Raw genomic sequence first — 17087 nt, forward strand, 5'->3', positions numbered from 1 at the left:
TTACATATTACTATTTATGGTTCTATTACTATTTATGGTGCAACTGTAACGAAAACCAATTTCCCCCGGGATCAATAAAGTATGACTATGACTATGTCTCTCCTAATTGTGTATAGCTCTGTCAAATTGCCTCTCATCCTCCATCATTCCAGAGTGAGCCCTAGCTCACTCAACCTTTCCTCAGAAGTCATATTATCTACTCCAGGTAGCATCCTAGTACATCGTCTCTTCACGTCCTTCCTGTAATGAGGTAACCAGCACCAAACATAATAATACAAGTGTGGTCCAACCACCAGAATGTTATACAGTTGCAACATAACCCCACGGTTCTTGAACTCAAATCCCCTAACTAATAAATGCCAGCATACCATAGGCCTTCTTAATCATTTTATCAGCTTATGCGGCAACTTTGAGGGATCTATGGATTTTGACTCCAAGTTCCCTTTGTTCTTCCTCACTACTAAGAATCCTGTCATTAACCCTGTACTCTGCCTTCAAGTTCAATCTTTCAAAGTCTAAAACCTCACACTTTTCTGAATTGAATTCCACCTGCCATTTCTACACCCAGATCGGCATTCTGTCTTATCCTGGATACTTACAGAGAGCCTAATAATTCAGTCAAACATGATTTCGCCTTCACAAAATCGTACGGACTTTATTTAAATACCTTGAGTTTTATTAAGTGCTCTGCTATAGCATATGAAATAACCACTTCCAACTGACTGTTTGTTAGCTGCAAGTTTCCTGTTTCTTTTTGAATAAGTGATATTTATTTTCTTATCAAATGGAATGTTCCTTGAGCCTAAAGAACTTTAGAAAATTAAAACTAATACACTAGTTACCTCAATATTCACAAGAAATTAAAAAGGTGCTGAACTTCTAGCTGGGATGATAAAGCCAATTTTATATGAAAACAGGCTGCTGAAGGGGAATGTTATTGTAACCTCAAAGTAAATAAACTGACGGTTATTTTTTTGAATTATCTTTTTTACGCAGACTTTTTTAAAGCAGTCAAGATCCATTTTTGTATACGTTAGGAATTCTTGAATATTGCAGGCTTTAAAATTTGAAGCCTGTAGTATTTTTATGTGCTCATACTGGATTAAAATTTTACTTCACAAATGTCTATTATAGTGAATCAAAACTTAAGTCATTTTAATTAAAACAAATTAAAACTTATGTTTGAAACCTTGGTGTATAAAACAGAGCAGCAGAGTTTCATGTAAAATGTTCAGACCAAGGTGTCCATATGCGCAGGTTACTAAAAACGAACATGCAGGTACAGCGGGTGTTTAGGAAGTAAATAATCTGTTTGTTTTATTACAATAGGACATGAGCACAGGTGTAATGACATTTTACTCTAACTACTTGAAGTTAAGGTGAAACCACACGTGTTGTGTAAGGTTTGACCACCTTTCCTAAAAAGGATATACAGTACTGTGCAAGTCTTTGGCAGATACATATAGCTAGGGTGCTAAGACTTTTGCAAAGTACTGTAGTAATTTTAAGTATTGCACTTAATTGCTGCTGCATAAAAACACAAATTTCATGACGTGAGTAATGATATACCTGATTCTAATTTGGGTTTCTATTGTAGACTGAGATTGGGAAGGGAGCTGGAGGAGAAGAATCATGGTTGGGAAAAGGGAGAGGGGAGGAAGCAGGAAGCACCAGAGAGACATTCTATTAATGATTAATAAATGAATTATTTGGAATTGATTTACCTTGCCTGCTGACTCGGGGCTGGGTGTGTCTGCACCAGTGCAACGCACCAACCCCAAGCACTCTGTCACCTATCCCATAACCCCACCCACACGCTCAACTCTTAGTATTCCCAACATGCCAGATTTACAAACTCGCTCTCTGCTGGATTTTGACAAATACAGTACTGTGCAAAAGTCTTGGGCGCCCTAGCTTTTGCTCAGTACTGTAGTTTCCTTACAAGGAGTGCAGTGAAGACTGGTTTCAGAATGTTGGGTTTAGTAAGGGAGCAGAATTAGACCATTCAGTCCATTGAGTTGCTCTAGCATTCAATCGTAGCTGATTTATTATTCCCTCTCAACCTGATGCAAAATACTTCAGTTCATCTGCCATTTCTTTATTCTCCATTACTATATTTCAGTGTCATTTTTCAGTCTAATGTCCACTCTGGCCTCTTTTTAAGTATCTGAATCCTCATTTATATTATCTAGCTTGTCTTTATATTTCATCTTTTCTCCACTTTGTTTTTTTTTTAAGTTGTCTTCTGTTGGTTTTTAAGTTATATTCTCGCTTCCCACAAATTTTACCAGTTATCAAACACCCTCTCTTTTGCTTTTGTGCTGTCTTTGACTTTCTTCAAGAGTCAGCTGTGGTTGCTCTTTCTTTTGGATGAAATGACCCTGCATCTTATGAATTACTTCCAGTAGCTTCGGCCATTGCTGCTCTACTCCCACCTTTCTAGGATCCCCTTTCCATCAACTTTGCCTAGTTTATGAGAGAGATGTTTGCCTTGGGAGAGGCTCAACAGGCTATGTCTGTATTCACCAGAGTTTAGAATGAGATTGCATTAAAATTTTTAAAAATTCTTGTAGGGCTGGACAGGTTGGATACAGGGAGAATGCTTTCCCTGGCTGAGGCATTCAGAATTAAAGGTCACAGTTTCATAATAAAGGGTACTCTATAAAGAATTGTGTCTGACAACTTTTCTTCATTTGAAGGGTGGGAGATCTATGTAATTCTGTGCAGTGGAGAACTGAAAAGGTTCAGTGACTAACTATATTCAATATGATCCATAGATTTTTTGGCTATTAAAAGATTCAAGGCATATGGGGATAGTGTAGGTAAATGCAGATTGGCCATGGCAGATGTAAGGATAAGCAGTTTTACAGGAGCAAGCGCAAATGACCAAAACCCTACTCTTGCTCCTATTTTAAACCTTATGTAATTTCTGAAGTTATATTGTACATGATTTTGAAGTTTCTAAAAGTTGAACTGGCAGAAAGGTAATCTATAAAACAGATGTAGTTGGACAGAACATCAAGCCTGGTGAATTTCCCTTGGTAGTCAATGTTTGTAGCATTTAACAAGAATGTTTGCTAGTACAGTGGAAAAATATAGAGGATTCACTCTGTCTTCTTACCTGCTTGAGCAAACCATCTAATTTCATCAGTAAAGTTCATGTAGTGTCATTAGGTGATCCACAGTTTATAGGACTGTACTTTTTTTTTAATAAAACAGCCTCTACCATTCTAGTAGCATCAAACTTACTTTATTTGGAGGCTTCCTATCTGCACGGTCAACGCTGGTATAGCAGTAACGCAATGCAAGACATAAAACATCATTTCATTCCGTCGTTCCGCTATAACTATTTACATCTGCTCCCTGTGACCACTAGGGTTTCCCCATGATAAGACTGCTCCGGAGAGCTGGTTTAGACTTGAGGAGCTGAATACCTTCCAGGTTGTAAGAACATATGAAATAAGGGAACAACGTCTACTTCTTTTCCCATTTCCCCGACAGTCTTGTATTTTAGTTGCAGCAGCTAATTCAATGTAGATCCGATAAGAATTTCTTGCTAATTGCTATTCTACATATCGAAAATGTGTTCAATGGATGCTAAATTTAAAGCCTCGGTTATAAAGGGAAGGAAAACAAATATCCGAAGTGCTAACTGGTTATCTTTGAACAAATTCAAAGAAATAAAAATGCTGATTATATAATTCGTAAATCCTTCAAAGAAGTTGAGCCTTGGCAGTTTACAAAATACTTTTCCAAACCCAGTGAGGAGACTCAACTGCTTGATGAAGTAATGCATGAAGACAACTAGGACAGTTGTTGCACCATCTGCTGGCTATTTTGTACGTCAAATGACTGCACCGAGTCTGCTTCAACAGCTGGAGGAGCACCAAGCACCTTTATGTCAAAGCGTTTCTTCCCCCTGCCGAAAAACCGGCTGCAGTTCACTGCACCAACTTAAAAACACTGTCGCGTTTTAGCAGACAAATTATTCATTTCCCTTCCGAGAGATATTTACAGTAACAAAAAGCGGTGAGAAGATCGTAACACGGTTGTAATTTTAAACATTAAGAGTATAACATATTGTTACACTTGTGTTAAGTAGCGCAAGGAGGCGAATTCGATGTCTGCAGAACGCCCCGTTGAGATCGTTTGCTTTTAGTGATGCAGTAAATTGCACTCAACACTTCCTCTTACAGTAAAGCGAAGAGTATTTATAATACCTTACCAAGAAATGAACCGGTTCGAAATCTCTTTTGCTGCTCTGAAATGTCTCACTTAAAACTGGATTTTCGTACCTACTTCGGCATGTTGTAAACGTGTAAAGTAAATACGGATTTGCGCGAGGTCCAATTATTTGCTGTCAACCGAAATTTCTTAAGTTATCTCGACTGTTCATTGAGCTTTCCGTCGTGCCCTCAACCCTTTGATTTGCGACTGTACTCACCAGCAGAGTTCCTCAGCTCAGCTCAAATGTGATCGGGACCCAGCAATGCGTCGCAAATTAACGCAAGTTGTTGACCTGATTTTTGGGGCTACGACGGAAACAAAAACAAATCTAAGCTTCCAAATAAACCTATGATTTTTTAAAAAAAACACTGAACCGTTTATGTTTAACGAAAGCAAAACGGAGAAAATTGTTGGCCCCGAAAGATGACATAGGTGGGACAACCGTTTGGATCCTAGTCACAACAAACGTACGATTAAAAAGTTTAACTCACAAATACAATCTCCGAGAGCTTTTTCTTAAAAAATAGAAATATTGTACAACGTCAGCCCTTCAGCACAAATTGATGTTCACCGATTGGAAATGGTCATCTAAAGGTTTTTACTGAAGGTGTATAGGGTGCTCCAATTATTTAAAGGATGATTAAGAACTAGTTCTACGGCAGAAGATCTTACCTCTATCTTACCCCAGGCAAAATGTACAGATTCTGCCGGTGTTCGCACAGAGACATCGGTTATAACCCTAACATCATTAACAGGTTAACTATTTTAATACTGTTGCTCACAGCTGCTAATGCGGTGTGTTCCAAGGTCGGTGCCTCTCCAGCTCGGGGTCACGCTCGCTGCAACTCTGAGCAAGATAATTTTCTCCAGTAATTTGACTGTCACCCCTTTCCCTTGCGATTACTTTAACGTCGCTCCTCGCCGGAGTTGATATAGACCGGCTGGAGCCGGTCTCCGCGCACGTATGGCGTGAATGCGCATCTCGTGCATGAGCGCCTCCTCTCGGTATACCGGCTGCGAGCAAACAGTTTGATGCAAGAATCTTTTCCCAGAGGCGGCGCGCTTCCAGCTGCCTCAAGCCTACCTTTCCTGTGATGGAGAGCGAGCATCGTGCACGTGCGCCACCACCGGGTTAAACAGGTCTATTCCAGTTCGCAACGAGATTAAACCGGATCGTAATATTGTTCTAATTTAGTACAAAGTTGTACAAAAGATAAATGTAAATAGATTATTCGGGGGAAGAGGATAATTAAACATATTCCGACATCCCTCCTACCAACCCACTAAGTAATCTACTTGGTACTTCTCAGAAGAGTTTTCAGCATTTTGAAAGCTACAGTGGTTCCTGTTAACAGTCTTATCGGGCTCCTTTCTAAATATATAGGTAGGAACTAAAAGAAACCAAAGTTAGAATTTAGATTCAGTGGACTCCATTTCCTGAGATGGCTCTACGTCAGGGCTCTACAGATTACAATAAAACATTAGTGTGCTAATACTACTGATACTTTATCTGCTGCAACTTGTAATAAAAAGGAAGTAAAATGATTCAGATTTCCTGTACAGTAATAAAACTTGGCACAGACCAATTGGGGTGTAAATTGCCAAATGCATGGTCAAAGTGTAAGAATCCACTTACATAAAGAGAAGTAGAGGGGTAGTCCGGTACGTAAGACCTTGGTGGTTGAGGAACTCCTGATGGTTGAGCAATTAAAATTCAGGATGTTTGAGATGTTTTCAGCTGCAAAAGCACTGATATTTTTCAGGTAAGGAAAAGAAGGAAGATAGAAGCAGTGGACTGAGTTGAAAAGAATGATGAGGATTTTTAAATTGTGGAATGGGAGATTTGAAGGCGAGTGAAACATTGTCAGTAAATATGGGACTAAGGATCAGTTCAATGACATAGCATACAGGAAGTGAGTCAAACTAGAGATGGGCGTTCAACTTGGAAAGACATCAGAGAGAGAAATGTGAACTGGAGCTAAGAGACTGGGGGAAAAAGCTGGGGTTGAGCATTCCTTGTCATTTGTACTGGTAAACTAGAATAATGGTGGAATTTATGCAATTGACCAGATAATCTCAGTTTTAGAATCTAAGAATTTCATCCAAAAGGCCCTCTTATTTATTGTTGATGTTGAAGGCAGAAAGAGTTTAAGAACATGGTTTGTGGGAGTGCAAAAGGAGCCAGATGTTATCTAGGATAAATTATTGAAGGGTGAACAGTCGTGACAGAAGTGAGGGGGATTTGACAGTATTTTATGTAGTGAAATTAGAACTGGCAGTAAATGCTGCCTGACATGCTGAGTTCCTTCAGCATTTTGTGTGTGTTGCTAATAATTACACTAGTTGTTCACTATACTCATTCAAGGGTACATCCTTGGGTTTAAGATGATATAGGTGATTAGAGTGATTTCAAATAAACCTATAATTTATTGATCATATTGATTGCACAGACTAACTAGAAACCAGAGTTTAGTTTCACATTAGTATCCTCTGGTTGATTTTAGTCCAATATACTGTGTCCGAGTCGCTTAAACACCCCTGCACCCACTCTCAGACTCTTAGCTGTCAGATCTGAGATCTCACCCATCACACCATTTGCTGGCCTTTAAGAAACAATCTCCATCCCTTTTAATTTAATCAAGCTATGGAAGTAAAGGCACAACTTAGCAAGCCAATGTCCAAGACTGCGGGTGATGTCTTGGTTTTCACCTGAGCAGCCATTTGACTAATGGTCAATTGGAGCACGATAAAGTAGTAGAGGGAGAGAAAGAGTGGTGGGAGGGAGAAGAACTAATATAAGGAAGGTTAATCCTTATATCATGGGGAGAGAGGAAGGAAGAAGAAGGGTGAAAAGAATGTGATAAAGAAGAAGGCCAAAGAGAGCCAATGAGGGACAGAGAGTGGGTAAGTCAAAGTTGGAGAGAAATAATCATATAAATATGTGGCATAGAACAAGGCTACTCAGCCCATTATGTTCAAAACCAGCCAAAGCTCAAGCTATTTATTTTAGTCAATTATTTATCCATTTTTTAAAGATGTAGCTTTTCTAAGACATCTCCAAGTATCTTATGAAGATGATAAAGATTTTCTGCCTCCACCATCCTCTCAGATGTTCTGACTTGTTACTACCATTTAATTACCAATTTCTAATCCTTTTATGATATATTGTTAAATACGGGGATCATAATTAAGATGCTTAGCCATAATATCAAAAATAGCTGTGTGGATGACAGGAAGACAGCTCTGGACTACAGCGAAGTATCACTGAGGTACAGGAATAAACACAAAATGCTGGGTTAATGACATACAGGATCCTGTATGTGTTTTAAACCTCCTTTCAGCCTGCCCTGCTACTCACAATGACCTATAGCACACACTGTATACCCCAAATCTCTTTCTTCCCAGTCTCCTCTTAGAATTGTTTTTTTTTGTCTTGTCTCTTCTCTCATTCTTTCAATCAGAATGGAACACTTAACATTTTTCTGCATTGAAATCTACTATGTATCTGCCCTCACTTTCCTGTGGAAGTCTATCATTTCTCAGTTCTCTGAGTTTTGAGACAAATGCAAATGTGTATACCCAAATCATATACCACAGTTCATTTCCATTCTGTTGAAAAATAAGAGTGTTTTACTCAGTTTTCTATCTATGCTGCAACTTTTTTCATGTGCTTCATCTGGATAAAAAAAAGCTTTAATTAGAAACATTATCAAATTCCTTTTGAAGGTCCATGCAGACAATATCAATAATATTTATGTCATGTCTACTGTCTCATCAAAGAAGTCTTATCAAGAGGGGAAAAAAACATTAATTTAGAACTCTATGTCTGGTATAAGACATACACTTTCCTTTAATGATTGCTTTCTTCTCACTTTATAGATTTAAAAAACAGTTTTCTTTGATATTACCTGCCAATATTTTTCATGAATCCTTCATTTCATCCTAATTTTTCTCTTAGTTTTACCCACATACCTTCTAGGCTAAACAAAAAATCTGCTGAAGAAATTCATGAGGTAATGTGGCATCTGTGAAGGAAAAGAAATTGTTGGCATTCCAGGTTCCAGCATTTGTCTCTAACCTCTAGTCTTGTTTAAGCCTTCTTTCGTGTTGAGTTCTTGATATTTTTCTAAGCTTCCATTTATCCTCCTTAGCTTCTGCTAAGTTTTCTTAATATACGGAAATTGAGATTTGAGAGTTCTTGCTGCTTTGGGCTAGGGATTTATTTCTTATAATCTTTTTCTACTTGAATGCCCACTATACAGATGTTGATTTTGCTTTCAAATTGCCGTTTTCATTTCAGTTTTGCTGAACCATATCTTAGCTAAGTGAAATTGTCTTTCAACCAACTTTAAATTTTGCCTTTCTTTATTGTGCCAAATCTAACTGAATTATTATTGCTACCTCAAGAATATAATGCAGCCTCACTTGTTATGTACTGTTCAAAAAAAAACGTTTTCTTCAACTATCTTCTCCATCTTTTATTTGGGTAGTCAGTTTACATTTACACTCCCAGGAATGTCTCTGTTCTTTTAATTGTTCCCCATTTTAACCGTATAATGGTTTTTGAACTGAAATCATTAGATGAGACAGGCAGGAGCATAGCAAGGAACAAGAAAGACAATCTCTCTCTACAAGCATAGCAGGGAGCAAGAAATTGAAAAACGAGAAAATCTGTTGATGCTGGAAATCCAAGTGACTGTACTTTTTTTCATAGATGTTGTCTGGCCTACTGAGTTCCTCCAGCATTTTGTGTGGATTAAATTGAATTTATTTCAATGCAAGAGGTCTGAGAAGAATGTTGGATGAACTCAGGACATGGATAGCAACATTGGACTGGGATATTATAGCTGTTACAGACATATGGCTAAGGGAGGTTCAGGACTGGCAGCTAATTTTTCCAAGATACAGGTGCTTGGTAGGATGGAGGTGGAGGAAGAGAGGAGGGAGAATTGCATTTCTGATTAAGGAGAACATTGCGGTAGTAGTCTGAGATGAAATTACTGAGAGATCATCCAGTAATGCTAAGAAATAAGGGGATGATCAACTTATTAGGATTGTACTAATCATAAATTAAAGGAACAAATATGCAGGGAAATTGCAAAAATTTGCAGGGCTAGCAGGATTGTCATAGAAGGGAATTTTAGTTTTCTTAATCTAGTCTAGGAACACCATGGTGCTAAGAGCTTATATGGGGTGGAATGTGTTAAATGTGGTCTGGAAAGCTTCCTCACACAAAATATTGAAGGGTCTACCAGGGAGAGGGCAAACCCTGCACTACTCTCAAGAAATGGGGCAAGACAAATGATGAGGGTCAGTGGAGGAGCACTTGGGACTAGTGCACATAATTCTATTTGTTTTAAGTTAATTATAGAAAGGAGCAAATCTGGTCCACAAGTTAAAGTTCAAAATTGCAACAAGGGAAAGTTTGCTGGTATTAGACATGAACTTGCAAAAATTGAATGGAGTATGTTGCTTGCAGACAAAGGGACATCTGACAAGTGGGAGGCTTTTTTAAGTGAGATATCGAGCGTTCAAAATCTGCATGTTCCTGTTAGAGTGAAGGGCAGGATTGGCAGGAGTAGGGAACCCTGATGATGAAGAATATTGAAGATCTGGTCAGGTAAAATAAATTGAGGTGTGGGTCAGGTAGAGGCAGCTGGAATCAAGGAAATCCCAGGGAGAGTATAGGTGTTGCAGGGAATATATTCAAGAAGGAAATTAGGGATCAAAAAGGGAGCATGAGGAAACTTTGGTAAAGAAGACCAAGAATACAAAGAGCTTTAATATGTATATTCTGGGGAAAAGAGTAAATAACAAGACAATATGGCCACTCAAAGACCAAAGTTAACATCTTTGTGAGCTGCCTCAAGAGGTGCATGAGGTTCTCTTCTCTTTTTTTAACCATGGACAAATACCCAAAGACTTTGGACATTGGTATAGGAAATGGGGAGATCTTGTGGATCATCTGCTTTATAGCAGAGGTGTTATTGGATGTCATGAAATGTATGACGGCAGATAAATTTGCAGAGCTTGATCAGGAATATCCAAGACCACTGTGCAAAGCTAGAGAAGAAATTGTGGGAGCCCTGGCTGAGATATATACATTATCATAGTGGTAATTAAAGTGCCAGAAGACTAATATTGTGCCTTTATTTAAGAAGGGCCACAAAGAAAAGCCTGCGAACTACAGTAAGCCTAACATATCTGATGTTTAAGTTACTAGAGAGGATTATGAGGGATAAGCTACATAAACATTTGGAAAGATGGGTTCATTAGAGATGGTCAACATGGCTTGGTGCGTGGGAGATCATGTCTAATGAATCTATTTTTTGAGGAAGTAATCAAGAAGTTTAATTAGGGCAGGGCGGTAGACACAGTCCATTTGGACTTTGGTAAGGCCTTTGATAAGGGTCCACAAAGTATGCTGCTACGGAAAATTGATTGCATAGGATCCAATGAGAGCTTGGTAATTGGATGCAGAATTGGCTCGACAAAAGGAAGCAGAGAGTGATGGTGGAAGGTTGTTTTTCAGACTGAAGGTTTGTGACTAACGGTGGCCTATAGGGCTTGGTGCAGGACCCATTGCTATTTGTCATCCACAATGCTGTGCAGAAGTCTTAAGCACATGTAAAAAAAAATCTGTAAAGCGAAGGTGTTTGAATTGAAAAATTTTTAAATATCAAAAAATTACTGTAAAGCACTGTAAACAAAAATAAATCAAATCACTATTTGGTGTGATCACCTTTTGCCTTCAAAACTGCATCATTTCTCTTAGGGAAATTGCCATGCAGTTTTATAAGTAAATTAGCTGGTAGGTTGTTCCAACCACCTTGGAGAAATTGCCACAGTTCTTCTACCAACATTGACTATCTCTCTTGCTTCTGTTTCTCCAGTTAATCCCAGACAGCCTTGATGATGTTGAGATCAGGACTCTATGAAGGCCATACCATTTGAAACTATAAAAAAATCTAGAGTGCCTAAGACTTTTGCACAGTACTGTATATTAGTGATTTCAATGAGAATGTAGAAAGCATGGTTAATAAGTTTACAGATGTCCCTAAAGTGGCTGATGTCATTGACAGTGAAGATGATTATCAGGATTTACATTAGATCTTGATCAGTAGGGTTAGTGGGCTGAGAAATGGCAAATTGATTTGAATTCTGATAAGTGCAAGGTGCTGCATTTTGGAAGGTATATCAGGTAAAATATTCTCTGTGATTGGTGAAGCATTGTGGAGTTTCGTAGAACAGAGGGACCAAGCTCTCTGAAAGTGGCGTCATAGGTAGGCAGGGTGGTGATGAAGGCTTCATCAGTCAGGATACTGAGTACAGAAGTTGGATGTTATGTTGCAATTGTTTCTTTCTTTTTAAATCTTTTTATTGAGTAAGTATACAAAAAAGGTAAGCCATATAAACATTAATACAATGTTAAAGTATAATAAAATTCCAAAAGATATCAATACCAAAAAGAAAATACTACAAACAATGTAATTTAAACATAAGAAACCAAGATAACATAATAGTATACTAAATTTTATATATATCAATGGAAAAAAAAGAAAAAAACCCCCCCCAAAAAAAAAACCCACCGTGCAGCTAACTAAAAGCAAGGCAAAGCAATGGGCTAACTTGAAACCAAACAGAGTTAAACTTAAAATCACGTCCTCAATCCCGACCTCCATTAAAAACAGTGAAAAAAAAACAAGAAGGGTAAATATTACATTAAATGAAAATATCGAATAAAAGGTCCCCAAATCTGTTCAAATTTAAATGAAGAATCATAAAGGTTACTTCTAATTTTCTCCAAATTCAAACATAAAATCGTCTGAGAAAACCAAAAAAAGGTAGTTGGAGCATTAAGCTCTTTCCAATGTTGTAAAATACATCTTTTCGCCATTAAAGTAAGAAATGCAATCATTCTACGGGCTGAAGGGGAAAGATTACTAGAAATTTTAGGTAGTCCAAAGATAGCAGTAATAGGGTGAGGAGAGATATCTATATTTAATACCTTAGAAATAATATTGAAAATATCTCTCCAAAAAGTTTCCAAAGTAGGGCAAGACCAAAACATATGAGTTAAAGAGGCTATCTGCCCCGAACATCTATCACAGAAAGGATTAATATGCGAGTAAAAACGCGCTAACTTATCTTTGGACATATGTGCTCTATGAACCACCTTAAATTGAATTAGGGAATGTTTAGCACAAATAGAGGAAGTATTAACTAATTGTAAAATCTGCCCCCAATCATCCACAGAAATGGTAAGCCCCAATTCCTGTCCCCAATCTACCCTAATCTTATCAAATGGAGCTTTCCTAAGTTTCATAATAATATTATAAATCATAGCCGATGCACCTTTCTGACATGGATTAAGGTTAATTATCGAATCTAAAATATATGTAGGAGGAAGCATTGGAAAGGAAGAAAGTATAGTACTTAGGAAATTTCTAACTTGTAAATATCTAAAAAAATGTATTCTTGATAAGTTATATTTATTAGATAATTGTTCAAAAGACATAAGGGAACCATCTAAAAATAAATCCAAAAACCGTAAAATACCCTTAGTCTTCCAAGTTTGAAAAGCGCGATCCGTAAAAGAGGGAGGAAAAAATATGTTACCTAAAATAGGAATCGCTAACCCGAATTGATTAAGATCAAAAAATTTTCTGAATTGAAACCAAATGCGCAAAGCATATTTAACTATCGGGTTAGAGACCTGCTTAAGACGTTTCGAATCAAAAGGGAGAGAGGAGCCTAAAATAGAACCAAGTGTATAACCCTGAACAGATTGTAATTCCAATGCTACCCATTTAGGAATAGATAGTATGTCCTGGTCAAGTAACCAAAATTTCATATGTCGAATATTAATAGCCCAATAATAGAATCTAAAGTTAGGTAATGCTAAACCTCCATCTCTCTTAGCTTTCTGTAAATGTATTTTACCCAGTCTCGGATTCTTATTCTGCCAAATAAATGAAGAAATTTTAGAGTCAACTTTATCAAAAAAAGATTTTGGAACGAAAATTGGTAATGCCTGAAACACATATAAAAATTTTGGCAAAAAAAACATCTTAACCGCATTAATACGACCAATCAAAGTTAAATATAAAGGGAACCATTTAGATGAAAGTTGAGTAATATGGTCTATTAATGGTAAAAAGTTAGTCTTAAATAAATCTTTGTATTTACAAGTAATTTTAATCCCAAGATATGAAAAGTAATTATTAATCAATTTAAATGGAAATTTATAATATAAGGGAAGATGTTTATTAATCGGAAAAAGTTCACTCTTACTAAGATTTAATTTATAACCTGAGAAAAGACCGAATTGTGCTAATAACTCTAAAACAGCAGGAATGGATCTCTCAGGATTAGAAATATATAAAAGTAAATCATCAGCATAGAGTGATAATTTATGGGACTTTAATCCCCGAGTTATCCCAGTAATATTTGAAGATTCTCGAATAGCAATTGCAAGAGGTTCTAATGCAATATCAAATAATAGGGGACTAAGAGGACAGCCTTGTCGAGTACCACGAAAGAGAGGAAAAAAGGTGAGTTTAAAGAGTTAGTACGAACCGAGGCTACAGGGGAGTGATATAACAGTTTAATCCAGGATATAAATTTCAAGCTAAAATTAAACATTTCAAGCACCTTAAATAAATAAGGCCATTCTACTCTATCAAAAGCTTTCTCGGCATCTAAAGAAATAACACACTCAGGAACATTTTGTGAGGGAGTATAAACGATATTTAACAATGTACGAATATTATAAAAAGAGTAACGACCTTTAATAAAACCCGTTTGGTCTTCCGAAATAATAGAAGGAAGTACTTTTTCTAGTCTATTTGCTAATAACTTAGAAAAAACTTTAGAATCAACATTTAATAAAGATATTGGTCTATAAGATGCACATTGAGCAGGGTCTTTATCCTTCTTTAGTATTAGAGAAATTGATGCTCTATTAAAAGATTCAGGAAGTTTACCAAGTTTCAAAGAAGCCTCAAAAACCCTACCGAGCCAAGGAATCAATAAAGAAGCAAAACATTTATAAAATTCAACGGTAAACCCATCAGGGCCAGGAGCTTTCCCCAGATTCATAGAAAAAATAACATTCTTAATCTCATCCATTGTAATGGAAGTATCTAATAAAGAAGACATATCCTGTGAAATCTGAGGGAAGTCTAACTTATCTAAAAAATCATTCATATATTTAGAATCTCGAGGAGACTCTGATTGATATAAAGAAGAATAAAAATCACAAAAGGTTTGATTAATCCCCGCATGATCCAGTATCAATCGATCATTTTGGTTATAAATCTGATTAATTTGAGATTTAACATAATTAGATTTCAATTGATTAGCCAGCAGCTTGCCAATTTTGTCACTGTGAACATAAAAGTCACTTCTTGTTTTCTTTAATTGGTTTACAATCGAGGACGAGAGTAGTAAACTGTGTTCCATTTGAAGTTCAGTTCTTTGTTTGTATAACTCCTCAGAAGGAGCCATAACATATTTCTTATCAATTTCTTTAATCTTGTCCACAATTACCATCTCCTCCTGCTTCTGTTTCTTCCTCAAAGCAACAGAATACGAAATAATCTGACCCCGAATATAGGCTTTAAAAGTGTCCCAAAGAGTGTTAACCGAAATATCTTCTGTATGGTTAATTGTAAAAAAAAGCTCAATCTGTTCATTCATAAAATTAACAAAGTCCGAGTCCTGAAGCAACAGCGAATTAAAACGCCATTGTCTATTATTTGGTATATTGGCCATAATTTTAATAGAAAGCTTAAGTGGAGCATGATCCGAAATGGTTATAGAATCATAATCACATTTAATCACTGAAGGAATAAGACGAGAATCAATGAAAAAATAATCAATTCTTGAATAGGAATGATGAACATGTGAAAAGAAGGAAAAATCTTTTTCCTGAGGATGCAGAAAACGCCAAATGTCCGTCGACCCAGAATCAGAAAGGAAAAAATTAATCAGATTTGCAGATTTATTAGGTAAAGTCCGTAAAGGAGCCGAACGGTCCAAAGCTGGAGACAAACAGGTATTAAGATCTCCGCCCCAGATCAATGAAAACTCGTTCAAATTCGGAAACTGATCGAACAATGATTTATAAAATTCCGGACAATCCATATTAGGAGCATAAACATTAACCAAAACTACTTTTTTATTAAATAGTAAACCACTAACCAATAAAAATCTACCATTCGGATCAGAGATAATATCCTGTTGTATAAAAGTAACTGAGGAATCTATAAAAATAGAGACGCCTCGAATCTTAGCATTGGAGTTCGAATGAAATTGTTGTCCCTTCCAGAATTTGAAAAAACGTAGTCTGTCCCCCCTCCGTACATGGGTCTCTTGTAAAAATAAAATTTGTGCTTTAAGTCTCCGGAACACTTTAAAAACTTTTTTCCTTTTAATAGGATGATTAAGACCATTAGTATTCCAGGAGACAAAATTAATAATAGACTCCATAAATCCTAAAGTCAACCCACAACAAGGAGGATTGACGATAGGCGCGACCCACAAACCCGGAGAGGAAACAGAACATACAAAAGATACCGGGAAAAAGGACGCAACCAGTACTTCAATAATGTATATAGCCCAAAGAGAAACAAACTAAAACGTGAAGCCCCTCCCACCACCCCCCACCCCAAGACCCCAAGGCAAAATCTAAAGCAGACCCGCCAGAAAGAAGCAAGCGCTAAAACTACCCCCATGACTTCCGGTATACGCTCCCTAAAAAAAAAGGTATAAATATGAAAAGGATCAGCTAATTGTAAAACAGTAAAAAAGTAAAAAAAAAGGTAGCTCAATTAAAATACACACAGAACAGAACAAAAGCCGGAAAATATATATTAAAAAAAAACCAAAATAAACCTCAAACCCATGAATAGACACAGCAACAAGAAACAATAAGATTATTGACATAAAGTGGTTATAAAAAGCAAAACAGAATAAAATTTAAAAAAACTACAAAATTTAAGGCCACACAGGAAATACGTAAGATGACAAAAGGGAAGTAACCACCCAGAATCCCCTGGGAAAAGAAAGAAATGACGCAGTTAAAAAGAAAGTTTAGCAACCATATTAAGAAATCCAAAGTAAACTTTTCTGCCCAGATAGGGCACGAAAAAGTTAAAACCAACCAATTCACAGCCTCCGATCAACGGAGATAATTAAAAAAAGGCAATTAAGATGTTGAAGATGAAAGTTGATCCAGATAACTCTGGGCATCCGATGGAGAATCAAAAAAATGAAGGGCTCCATCTGACATGCGAATCCTTAGACGTGCAGGGTACAGCAGCGCTGGTCTTAAGTCCATCTTATAGAATTCCGACATCACGGATCTGTAACGAACCCGTTGGTCCCAGATTGGTTTACTGAAATCTTCCACGAATCGGAACTTAAGATCCGAAAAATCAATGAAACCTTTAGATCGAGCGAATCGAAACAGTCTCTCCTTGTCTTGAAAATAATGAAAACGTAAAATAACATGCCTAGGTCTATCTGACCTAGACGAGTATGATGGGATTCTGTGAACACGATCCAGAAGCGGTGGTTGGTCAGGAAATACAGTAGGGAATGCATCTTTTAAAAGTTGAGAAAAATATTTCATGGGGTTGTTGGATTCCACGGCTTCCCTCACCCCGATCATTCGTAAATTCTGCCGTCGCATTCTAGATTCCAAGTCAGAGTTTTTAAAAGTCAAAAAGTCAAGTTTCTTCTTCATTACATTAATTGTTTCTTCGATTTTCCCCATCTTAAGCTCACTTTGTTGCGCGAATTTTTGAAGATCAGATATAGCCGACTGATGTTCCGCAATAAATGTTTGCATCTTA

The 17087-nt window shown here is 37.0% G+C and overlaps 3 protein-coding genes across 8 annotated transcripts in view; 2 read left to right on the forward strand and 1 right to left on the reverse strand.

The window, feature by feature from the left end:
* Positions 1-5232, reverse strand: part of LOC134360296 (monocarboxylate transporter 7-like) — a 44513-nt gene extending 39281 nt beyond the window's left edge. The window contains exons 1-2 of one of the 4 annotated variants that reach the window (XM_063074492.1): positions 5010-5232; positions 4445-4532 (exon numbers count right to left, since the gene is read on the reverse strand). The gene's annotated coding sequence lies outside the window, so the exon portion shown is untranslated. Of the gene's footprint in view, positions 1-4444; positions 4533-4899 lie in introns of all 4 variants that reach the window. The other 3 variants (XM_063074490.1, XM_063074493.1, XM_063074491.1) reach the window with 3 other exon arrangements.
* LOC134360299 (archaemetzincin-2) overlaps positions 1-17087 on the forward strand; it is a 144835-nt gene that overhangs the window by 79440 nt on the left and 48308 nt on the right. The gene's annotated exons all lie outside the window — the stretch shown is intronic.
* arsg (arylsulfatase G) overlaps positions 1-17087 on the forward strand; it is a 204550-nt gene that overhangs the window by 37433 nt on the left and 150030 nt on the right. The window lies entirely within an intron of this gene.

This window comes from Mobula hypostoma, chromosome 22, assembly GCF_963921235.1.
Source record: "Mobula hypostoma chromosome 22, sMobHyp1.1, whole genome shotgun sequence".
NCBI classification, from domain to species: domain Eukaryota; kingdom Metazoa; phylum Chordata; class Chondrichthyes; order Myliobatiformes; family Myliobatidae; genus Mobula; species Mobula hypostoma.